Source organism: Halictus rubicundus, unplaced genomic scaffold (genome assembly GCF_050948215.1).
Source record: "Halictus rubicundus isolate RS-2024b unplaced genomic scaffold, iyHalRubi1_principal scaffold0038, whole genome shotgun sequence".
Lineage (NCBI taxonomy): Eukaryota > Metazoa > Arthropoda > Insecta > Hymenoptera > Halictidae > Halictus > Halictus rubicundus.
This window is the reverse complement of record NW_027488579.1, coordinates 593106-606875: the sequence shown is the minus strand read 5'-3', so window position 1 is coordinate 606875 and position 13770 is coordinate 593106.

Genomic DNA, 13770 nt, shown 5'->3' with positions numbered 1-13770 from the left:
GGATAGCATAGAGGATAGGAGACGATAGAGGATAGGATAGGATAGAGGATCGGATAGGATAGAGGATAGGATAGGATAGAGGATAGGATAGGATTGATGATAGGATAGGAAAGAGGACAGGATAGGATACATTATACGATATTATAGAGGATACGATATTATAGAGGATACGATAGGATAGAGGATAGGATAGGATATAGGATAGGATAGGATAGAGGATAGGATAGGATAGAGGATAGGATAGGATAGAGGATTGGATAGGATAGAGGATAGGATGGGCTAGACGATAGGATAGGATATAGTATAGGATAGGAAAGAGGACAGGATAGGATACAGGATACGATATTATAGAGGATACGATATTATAGAGGATAGGATAGGATAGAGGATAGGATAGGATATAGGATAGGATAGGATAGAGGATAGGATAGGATAGAGGATAGGATAGGATAGAGGATAGGATAGGATAGAGGATTGGATAGGATAGAGGATGCGGTAGGATAGAGGATAGGATAGGATTGAGGATAGGATAGGACAGAGGATAAGATAGGATACAGGATACGATATTATAGAGGATAGGATAGGATAGAGGATATCATAGGGGATTGGATAGGATAGAGGATAGGATAGGATTGATGATAGGATAGGAAAGAGGACAGCATAGGATACAGGATACGATATTATAGAGGATACGATATTATAGAGGATACGATAGTATAGAGGATAGGATAGGATAGAGGATAGGATAGGATAGAGGATAGGATAGGATAGAGGATAGGATAGGATAGAGGATTGGATAGGAGAGAGGATAGGATGGGATAGACGATAGGATAGGATATAGTATAGGATAGGAAAGAGGACAGGATAGGATACAGGATACGATATTATAGAGGATACGATATTATAGAGGATAGGATAGGATAGAGGATAGGATAGGATATAGGATAGGATAGGATAGAGGATAGGATAGGATAGAGGATAGGATAGGACAGAGGATAAGATAGGATACAGGATACGATATTATAGAGGATAGGATAGGATAGAGGATAGGATAGGAAAGAAGATAGGGTAGGATAGAGGATAGGATAGGATAGAGGATTGGATAGGAAAGAGGACAGGATAGGATACAGGATACGATATTATAGAGGATACGATATTATAAAGGATACGATATTACAGAGGATACAATATTATAGAGGATATGATAGGATATAGGATAGGATAGGATAGAGGATAGGATAGGATAGAGGATAGGATAGGATATAGGATATGATAGGATAGAGGATATGATAGGATAGAGGATAGGGTAGGATAGAGGATAGGATAGGATAGAGGATAGGATATGATAGAGGATAGGATAGAGGATAGGATAGGAAAGAGGACAGGATAGGATACAGGATACGATATTATGGAGGATACGATATTATAGAGGATACGATATTATAGAGGATAGGATAGGATAGAGGATAGGATAGGATTGAGGATAGGATAGGACAGAGGATAAGATAGGATACAGGATACGATATTATAGAGGATAGGATAGGATAGAGGATAGGATAGGAAAGAAGATAGGATAGGGTAGAGGATAGGATAGGATAGAGGATTGGATAGGATAGAGGATGCGGTAGGATAGAGGATAGGATAGGATTGAGGATAGGATAGGACAGAGCATAAGATAGGATACAGGATACGATATTATAGAGGATAGGATAGGATAGAGGATAACATAGTGGATTGGATAGGATAGAGGATAGGATAGGATTGATGATAGGATAGGAAAGAGGACAGGATAGGATACAGGATACGATATTATAGAGGATACGATATTATAGAGGATACGATAGTATAGAGGATAGGATAGGATAGAGGATAGGATAGGATAGAGGATAGGATAGGATAGAGGATAGGATAGGATAGAGGATAGGATAGGATAGAGGATAGGATAGGATAGAGGATAGGATAGGATAGAGCAGGATAGGATAGAGGATAGGATAGGATAGAGCAGGATAGGATAGAGGATAGGATAGAGGATAGGATAGAGGATTGGATAGTATAGAGGATATTATAGGATAGAGGATAGGATAGGATAGCGGATAGGATAGGATGGAGTATAGGATAGAATTGAGGATAGGATAGGATAGAGGATATTATAGGATAGACTAGAGGATAGGATGGAGGATAGGATAGGATAGAGGATAAGATAGGATAGAGGATAGGATAGGATAGAGGATACGATATTATAGAGGATACGATATTATAGAGGATACGATAGGATAGAGGATAGGATAGGATAGAGGATAGGATAGGATAGAGGATAGGATAGGATAGAGGATAGGATAGGATAGAGGATTGGATAGGATAGAGGATAGGATGGGATAGACGATAGGATAGGATATAGTATAGGATAGGAAAGAGGACAGGATAGGATACAGGATACGATATTATAGAGGATACGATATTATAGAGGATAGGATAGGATAGAGGATAGGATAGGATATAGGATAGGATAGGATAGAGGATAGGATAGGATAGAGGATAGGATAGGATAGAGGATAGCATAGGATAGAGGATTCGATAGGACAGAGGGTAGGATAGGATAGAAGATCGGATAGGATAGAGGATAGGATAGGATGGAGCATAGGATAGGATAGAGGATAGGATAGGATAGAGGATAGGCTAGGATAGAGGATAGGATACGATAGAGGATAGGATAGAGGATAGGATAGAGTATTGGATAGGATAGAGGATATTATAGGATAGAGGATAGGATAGGATAGCGGATAGGATAGGATGGAGTATACGATAGAATTGAGGATAGGATAGGGTTGAGGATAGGATAGGATCGAGGATAGGAGAAGATAGAGGATAGGATAGGATAGAGGATGCGATACGATAGAGGATAGGATAGGATAGAGGATAGGATATGATAGAGGATTGAATAGGATAGAGGATAGGATAGGATAGATTATAGGATAGGATAGAGGATACGATATTATAGAGGATACGATATTATAGAGGATATGATAGGATAGAGGATAGGATAGGATAGAGGATAGGATAGGATAGGATACAGGATAGCATAGGATAGAGGATAGGATAGGACAGAGGATTGGATAGGATCGAGGATACGATAGGATAGAGGATAGGATACTAAAGAGGATAGGATAGGATACAGGATACGATATTATAGAGGATACGATATTATAGAGGATAGGATAGGATAGAGGATAGGATAGGATAGAGGATAAGATAGGATAGAGGATAGGATAGGAAAGAGGACAGGATAGGATACAGGATACGATATTATAGAGGATAGGATAGGACAGAGGATAGGATAGGATAGAGGGTAGGATAGGATAGAAGATCGGATAGGATAGAGGATAGGATAGTATAGAGGATAGGATAGGATACAGGATAGCATAGGATAGAGGATAGGATAGGATAGAGGATAGGATAGAGGATAGGATAGGATAGAGGATAGGATATTATAGAGGATAGGATAGGATAGAGGATAACATAGGGGATTGGATAGCATAGAGGATAGGAGACGATAGAGGATAGGATAGGATAGAGGATCGGATAGGATAGAGGATAGGATAGGATAGAGGATAGGATAGGATTGATGATAGGATAGGAAAGAGGACAGGATAGGATACAGGATACGATATTATAGAGGATACGATATTATAGAGGATACGATAGGATAGAGGATAGGATAGGATAGAGGATAGGATAGGATAGAGGATAGGATAGGATAGAGGATAGGATAGGATAGAGGATTGGATAGGATAGAGGATAGGATGGGGTAGACGATAGGATAGGATATAGTATAGGATAGGAAAGAGGACAGGATAGGATACAGGATACGATATTATAGAGGATACGATATTATAGAGGATAGGATAGGATAGAGGATAGGATAGGATATAGGATAGGATAGGATAGAGGATAGGATAGGATAGAGGATAGGATAGGATAGAGGATAGGATAGGATAGAGGATTGGATAGGATAGAGGATGCGGTAGGATAGAGGATAGGATAGGATTGAGGATAGGATAGGACAGAGGATAAGATAGGATACAGGATACGATATTATAGAGGATAGGATAGGATAGAGGATATCATAGGGGATTGGATAGGATAGAGGATAGGATAGGATTGATGATAGGATAGGAAAGAGGACAGGATAGGATACAGGATACGATATTATAGAGGATACGATATTATAGAGGATACGATAGTATAGAGGATAGGATAGGATAGAGGATAGGATAGGATAGAGGATAGGATAGGATAGAGGATAGGATAGGATAGAGGATTGGATAGGAGAGAGGATAGGATGGGATAGACGATAGGATAGGATATAGTATAGAATAGGAAAGAGGACAGGATAGGATACAGGATACGATATTATAGAGGATACGATATTATAGAGGATAGGATAGGATAGAGGATAGGATAGGATATAGGATAGGATAGGATAGAGGATAGGATAGGATAGAGGATAGGATAGGACAGAGGATAAGATAGGATAGAGGATAGGATAGGATAGATGATAGGATAGGATATAGGATAGGATAGGATAGAGGATGGGATAGGATGGAGCATAGGATAGGATAGAGGATAGGATAGGATAGAGGATAGGATACGATAGAGGATAGGATAGAGGATAGGATAGAGTATTGGATAGGATAGAGGATATTATAGGATAGAGGATAGGATAGGATAGCGGATAGGATAGGATTGAGTATACGATAGAATTGAGGATAGGATAGGGTTGAGGATAGGATAGGATCGAGGACAGGAGAAGATAGAGGATAGGATAGGATAGAGGATGCGATACGATAGAGGATAGTATAGGATAGAGGATAGGATAGGATATAGGATAGGATAGGGTAGAGGATAGGATAGGATAGAGGATAGGATAGGATAGAGGATTGAATAGGATAGAGGAAAGGATAGGATAGAGGGTAGGATAGGACAGAGGATACGATATTATAGAGGATACGATATTATAGAGGATATGATAGGATAGAGGATAGGATAGGATAGAGGATAGGATAGGATACAGGATAGGATAGGATAGAGGATAGGATAGGATAAAGGATAGGATAGGATAGAGGATAGGATAGGATAGAGTATAGGATAGGATAGAGGATAGGATAGGATAGAGGATAGGATAGGATAGATGATAGGATAGGATATAGGATAGGATAGGATAGAGGATGGGATAGGATGGAGCATAGGATAGGATAGAGGATAGGATAGGATAGAGGATAGGATAGGATAGAGGATAGGATACGATAGAGGATAGGATAGAGGATAGGATAAAGTATTGGATAGGATAGAGGATATTATAGGATAGAGGATAGGATAGGATAGCGGATAGGATAGGATGGAGTATACGATAGAATTGAGGATAGGATAGGGTTGAGGATAGGATAGGATCGAGGATAGGAGAAGATAGAGGATAGGATAGGATAGAGGATGCGATACGATAGAGGATAGGATAGGATAGAGGATAGGATAGGATATAGGATAGGATAGGGTAGAGGATAGGATAGGATAGAGGATAGGATAGGATAGAGGATTGAATAGGATAGAGGATAGGATAGGATAGAGGATAGGATAGGATAGAGGATAGGATAGGACAGAGGATAAGATAGGATAGAGGATAGGATAGGATAGATGATAGGATAGGATATAGGATAGGATAGGATAGAGGATGGGATAGGATGGAGCATAGGATAGGATAGAGGATAGGATAGGATAGAGGATAGGATACGATAGAGGATAGGATAGAGGATAGGATAGAGTATTGGATAGGATAGAGGATATTATAGGATAGAGGATAGGATAGGATAGCGGATAGGATAGGATTGAGTATACGATAGAATTGAGGATAGGATAGGGTTGAGGATAGGATAGGATCGAGGACAGGAGAAGATAGAGGATAGGATAGGATAGAGGATGCGATACGATAGAGGATAGTATAGGATAGAGGATAGGATAGGATATAGGATAGGATAGGGTAGAGGATAGGATAGGATAGAGGATAGGATAGGATAGAGGATTGAATAGGATAGAGGAAAGGATAGGATAGAGGGTAGGATAGGACAGAGGATACGATATTATAGAGGATACGATATTATAGAGGATATGATAGGATAGAGGATAGGATAGGATAGAGGATAGGATAGGATACAGGATAGGATAGGATAGAGGATAGGATAGGATAAAGGATAGGATAGGATAGAGGATAGGATAGGATAGAGTATAGGATAGGATAGAGGATAGGATAGGATAGAGGATAGGATAGGATAGATGATAGGATAGGATATAGGATAGGATAGGATAGAGGATGGGATAGGATAGAGGATAGGATAGGATAGAGGATAGGATACGATAGAGGATAGGATAGAGGATAGGATAAAGTATTGGATAGGATAGAGGATATTATAGGATAGAGGATAGGATAGGATAGCGGATAGGATAGGATGGAGTATACGATAGAATTGAGGATAGGATAGGGTTGAGGATAGGATAGGATCGACGATAGGAGAAGATAGAGGATAGGATAGGATAGAGGATGCGATACGATAGAGGATAGGATAGGATAGAGGATAGGATAGGATATAGGATAGGATAGGGTAGAGGATAGGATAGGATAGAGGATAGGATAGGATAGAGGATTGAATAGGATAGAGGATAGGATAGGATAGAGGATAGGATAGGATAGAGGATACGATATTAAAGAGGATACGATATTATAGAGGATATGATAGGATAGAGGATAGGATAGGATAGAGGATAGGATAGGATAGGATACAGGATAGGATAGGATAGAGGATAGGATAGGACAGAGGATTGGATAGGATCGAGGATGCGATAGGATAGGATAGGATACAGGATAGGATAGGATAGAGGATAGGATAGGACAGAGGATTGGATAGGATCGAGGATGCGATAGGATAGAGGATAGGATACTACAGAGGATAGGATAGGATACAGGATACGATATTATAGAGGATACGATATTATAGAGGATAGGATAGGATAGAGGATAGGATAGGATAGAGGATAAGATAGGATAGAGGATAGGATAGGAAAGAGGACAGGATAGGATACAGGATACGATATTATAGAGGATAGGATAATACAGAGGACAGGATAGGATAGAGGGTAGGATAGAATAGAAGATCGGATAGGATAGAGGATAGGATAGTATAGAGGATAGGATAGGATACAGGATAGCATAGGATAGAGGATAGGATAGGATAGAGGATAGGATAGAGGATAGGATAGGATAGGGGATAGGATATTATAGAGGATAGGATAGGATAGAGGATAACATAGGGGATTGGATAGCATAGAGGATAGGAGACGATAGAGGATAGGATAGGATAGAGGATCGGATAGGATAGAGGATAGGATAGGATAGAGGATAGGATAGGATTGATGATAGGATAGGAAAGAGGACAGGATAGGATACATTATACGATATTATAGAGGATACGATATTATAGAGGATACGATAGGATAGAGGATAGGATAGGATAGAGGATAGGATAGGATAGAGGATAGGATAGGATAGAGGATAGGATAGGATAGAGGATTGGATAGGATAGAGGATAGGATGGGATAGACGATAGGATAGGATATAGTATAGGATAGGAAAGAGGACAGGATAGGATACAGGATACGATATTATAGAGGATACGATATTATAGAGGATAGGATAGGATAGAGGATAGGATAGGATATAGGATAGGATAGGATAGAGGATAGGATAGGATAGAGGATAGGATAGGATAGAGGATAGGATAGGATAGAGGATTGGATAGGATAGAGGATGCGGTAGGATAGAGGATAGGATAGGATTGAGGATAGGATAGGACAGAGGATAAGATAGGATACAGGATACGATATTATAGAGGATAGGATAGGATATAGGATATCATAGGGGATTGGATAGGATAGAGGATAGGATAGGATTGATGATAGGATAGGAAAGAGGACAGCATAGGATACAGGATACGATATTATAGAGGATAGGATAGGATAGAGGATAACATAGGGGATTGGATAGGATAGAGGATAGGATAGGATTGATGATAGGATAGGAAAGAGGACAGGATAGGATACAGGATACGATATTATAGAGGATACGATATTATAGAGGATACGATAGTATAGAGGATAGGATAGGATAGAGGATAGGATAGGATAGAGGATAGGATAGGATAGAGGATAGGATAGGATAGAGGATAGGATAGGATAGAGGATAGGATAGGATAGAGGATAGGATAGGATAGAGGATAGGATAGGATAGAGCAGGATAGGATAGAGGATAGGATAGGATAGAGCAGGATAGGATAGAGGATAGGATAGAGAATAGGATAGAGGATAGGATAGAGGATTGGATAGTATAGAGGATATTATAGGATAGAGGATAGGATAGGATAGCGGATAGGATAGGATGGAGTATAGGATAGAATTGAGGATAGGATAGGATAGAGGATATTATAGGATAGGATGGAGGATAGGATAGGATAGAGGATAAGATAGGATAGAGGATAGGATAGGATAGAGGATAGGATAGGATAGATGATATTATAGGATAGATTAGAGGATAGGATGGAGGATAGGATAGGATAGAGGATAAGATAGGATAGAGGATAGGATAGGATAGAGGATAGGATAGGATAGAGGATTGTATAGGATAGAGGATGCGATAGGATAGAGGATAGGATAGGATAGAGGATAGGATAGGATAGAGGATAGGATAGGATGGAGGATAGGATAGGATAGGATAGAGGATAGGATAGGATAGAGGATAACATAGGGGATTGGATAGGATAGAGGATAGGAGACGATAGAGGACTGGATAGGTTTGATGATAGGATAGGAAAGAGGACAGGATAGGATACAGGATACGATATTATAGAGGATAGGATAGGATAAAGGATAGGATAGGATAGAGGATAGAATAGGATAGAGTATAGGATAGGATAGAGGATAGGATAGGATAGAGGATAGGATAGGATAGAGGATAGGATAGGATAGAGGATGGGATAGGATGGAGGATAGGATAGGATAGAGGATAGGATAAGATAGAGGATTGAATAGGATAGAGGATAGGATAGGATAGAGGATAGGATAGGATAGAGCATTGGATAGTATAGGATAGGATAGGATAGAGGATAGGATAGGATAGAGGATAGGATAGGATAGAGGATAGGATAGGATAGAGGATAGGATAGGATAGAGGATAGGATAGGATAGAGGATAGGATAGGATAGACGATATTATAGGAAAGAGGATAGGATATGATAGAGGATACGATATTATAGAGGATAGGATAGGATAGAGGATAGGATAGGATAGAGGATAGCATAGGATAGAGGATAGGATAGGATAGATGATAGGATAGGATAGAGGATAGGATAGGATAGAGGATAGGATAGGATAGAGGATAGGATACGATAGAGGATAGGATAGTTGATAGGATAGAGTATTGGATAGGATAGAGGATATTATAGGATAGATGATAGGATAGGATAGCGGATAGGATAGGATTGATGATAGGATAGGAAAGAGGACAGGATAGGATAGAGGATAGGATAGGATAGAGGATAGGATAGGATGGAGGATAGGATAGGATAGAGGATAGGATAGGATAGAGGATATGATAGGATAGAGGATAGGATAGGATAGAGGATAGGATAGGATAGATGATATTATAGGAAAGAGGATAGGATATGATAGAGGATAACATAGGGGATTGGATAGGATAGAGGATAGGATAGGATTGATGATAGGATAGGAAAGAGGACAGGATAGGATACAGAATACGATATTATAGAGGATAGGATAGGATAAAGGATAGGATAGGATAGAAGATAGAATAGGATAGAGTATAGGATAGGATAGAGGATAGGATAGGATAGAGGATAGGATAGGATAGAGGATAGGATAGGATAGAGGATAGGATAGGATAGAGGATAGGATAGGATAGAGGATAGGATACGATAGAGGATAGGATAGAGGATAGGATAGAGTATTGGATAGGATAGAGGATATTATAGGATAGAGGATAGGATAGGATAGCGGATAGGATAGGATGGAGTATACGATAGAATTGAGGATAGGATAGGGTTGAGGATAGGATAGGATCGAGGATAGGAGAAGATAGAGGATAGGATAGGATAGAGGATGCGATACGATAGAGGATAGGATAGGATAGAGGATAGGATAGGATATAGGATAGGATAGGGTAGAGGATAGGATAGGATAGAGGATAGGATAGGATAGAGGATTGAATAGGATAGAGGATAGGATAGGATAGAGGATAGGATAGGATAGAGGATACGATATTATAGAGGATACGATATTATAGAGGATATGATAGGATAGAGGATAGGATAGGATAGAGGATAGGATAGGATAGGATACAGGATAGGATAGGATAGAGGATAGGATAGGACAGAGGATTGGATAGGATCGAGGATGCGATAGGATAGAGGATAGGATACTACAGAGGATAGGATAGGATACAGGATACGATATTATAGAGGATACGATATTATAGAGGATAGGATAGGATAGAGGATAGGATAGGATAGAGGATAAGATAGGATATAGTATAGGATAGGAAAGAGGACAGGATAGGATACAGGATACGATATTATAGAGGATACGATATTATAGAGGATAGGATAGGATAGAGGATAGGATAGGATATAGGATAGGATAGGATAGAGGATAGGATAGGATAGAGGATAGGATAGGACAGAGGATAAGATAGGATACAGGATACGATATTATAGAGGATAGGATAGGATAGAAGATAGGGTAGGAAAGAAGATAGGGTAGGATAGAGGATAGGATAGGATAGAGGATTGGATAGGAAAGAGGACAGGATAGGATACAGGATACGATATTATAGAGGATACGATATTATAGAGGATACGATATTACAGAGGATACGATATTATAGAGGATATGATAGGATATAGGATAGGATAGGATAGAGGATAGGATAGGATAGAGGATAGGATAGGATAAAGGATAGGGTAGGATAGAGGATAGGATAGGATAGAGTATAGGATAGGATAGAGGATAGGATAGGATAGAGGATGCGGTAGGATAGAGGATAGGATAGGATTGAGGATAGGATAGGACAGAGGATAAGATAGGATACAGGATACGATATTATAGAGGATAGGATAGGATAGAGGATAACATAGGGGATTGGATAGGATAGAGGATAGGATAGGATTGATCATAGGATAGGAAAGAGGACAGGATAGGATACAGGATACTATATTATAGAGGATACGATATTATAGAGGATACGATAGTATAGAGGATAGGATAGGATAGAGGATAGGATAGGATAGAGGATAGGATAGGATAGAGGATAGGATAGGATAGAGGATAGGATAGAGGATAGGATAGGATAGAGGATAGGATAGGATAGAGCAGGATAGGATAGAGGATAGGATAGGATAGAGCAGGATAGGATAGAGGATAGGATAGAGGATAGGATAGAGGATAGAATAGAGTATTGGATAGTATAGAGGATATTATAGGATAGAGGATAGGATAGGATAGCGGATAGGATAGGATGGAGTATAGGATAGAATTGAGGATAGGATAGGATAGAGGATATTATAGGATAGACTAGAGGATAGGATGGAGGATAGGATAGGATAGAGGATAAGATAGGATAGAGGATAGGATACGATAGAGGATAGGATAGGATAGAGGATATTATAGGATAGATTAGAGGATAGGATGGAGGATAGGATAGGATAGAGGATAGGATAGGATAGAGGATAGGATAGGATAGAGGATTGTGTAGGATAGAGGATGCGATAGGATAGAGGATAGGATAGGATAGAGGATAGGATAGGATAGAGGAAAGGATAGGATGGAGGATAGGATAGGATAGGATAGAGGATAGGATAGGATAGAGGATAACATAGGGGATTGGATAGGATAGCGGATAGGAGACGATAGAGGACTGGATAGGTTTGATGATAGGATAGGAAAGAGGACAGGATAGGATACAGGATACGATATTATAGAGGATAGGATAGGATAAAGGATAGGATAGGATAGAGGATAGAATAGGATAGAGTATAGGATAGGATAGAGGATAGGATAGGATAGAGGATAGGATAGGATAGAGGATAGGATAGGATAGAGGATGGGATAGGATGGAGGATAGGATAGGATAGAGGATAGGATAGGATAGAGGATAGGATAAGATAGAGGATTGAATAGGATAGAGGATAGGATAGGATAGAGGATAGGATAGGATAGAGCATAGGATAGGATATAGGATAGGATAGGATAGAGGATAGGATAGGATAGAGGAGAGGATAGGATAGAGGATTGGATAGGATAGAGGATAGGATAGGATAGAGGATAGGATAGGATAGAGGATATGATAGGATAGAGGATAGGATAGGATAGAGGATAGGATAGGATAGACGATATTATAGGAAAGAGGATAGGATATGATAGAGGATACGATATTATAGAGGATAGGATAGGATAGAGGATAGGATAGGATAGAGGATAGGATAGGAAAGAGGACAGGATAGGATAGAGGATAGGATAGGATAGAGGATAGGATAGGATGGAGGATAGGATAGGATAGAGGATAGGATAGGATAGAGGATATGATAGGATAGAGGATAGGATAGGATAGAGGATAGGATAGGATAGATGATATTATAGGAAAGAGGATAGGATATGATAGAGGATAACATAGGGGATTGGATAGGATAGAGGATAGGATAGGATTGATGATAGGATAGGAAAGAGGACAGGATAGGATACAGGATACGATATTATAGAGGATAGGATAGGATAAAGGATAGGATAGGATAGAAGATAGAATAGGATAGAGTATAGGATAGGATAGAGGATAGGATAGGATAGAGGATAGGATAGGATAGAGGATAGGATAGGATAGAGGATAGGATAGGATAGAGGATAGGATAGGATAGAGCAGGATAGGATAGAGGATAGGATAGAGGATAGGATAGAGGATTGGATAGTATAGAGGATATTATAGGATAGAGGATAGGATAGGATAGCGGATAGGATAGGATGGAGTATAGGATAGAATTGAGGATAGGATAGGATAGAGGATATTATAGGATAGACTAGAGGATAGGATGGAGGATAGGATAGGATAGAGGATAAGATAGGATAGAGGATAGGATAGGATAGAGGATAGGATAGGATAGAGGATAGGATAAGATAGAGGATTGAATAGGATAGAGGATAGGATAGGATAGAGGATATGACAGGATAGAGGATAGGATAGGGTAGAGGATAGGATAGGATAGACGATATTATAGGAAAGAGGATAGGATAGGATAGAGGATAGCATAGGATAGAGGATAGGATAGGATAGAGGATAGGATAGGATAGAGGATAGGATAGGATAGAGGATAGGATAGGATAGAGGATAGGATACGATAGAGGATAGGATAGTTGATAGGATAGAGTATTGGATAGGATAGAGGATATTATAGGATAGATGATAGGATAGGATAGCGGATAGGATAGGATTGATGATAGGATAGGAAAGAGGACAGGATAGGATAGAGGATAGAATAGGATAGAGGATAGGATAGGATGGAGGATAGGATAGGATAGAGGATAGGATAGGATAGAGGATATGATAGGATAGAGGATAGGATAGGATAGAGGATAGGATAGGATAGATGATATTATAGGAAAGAGGAT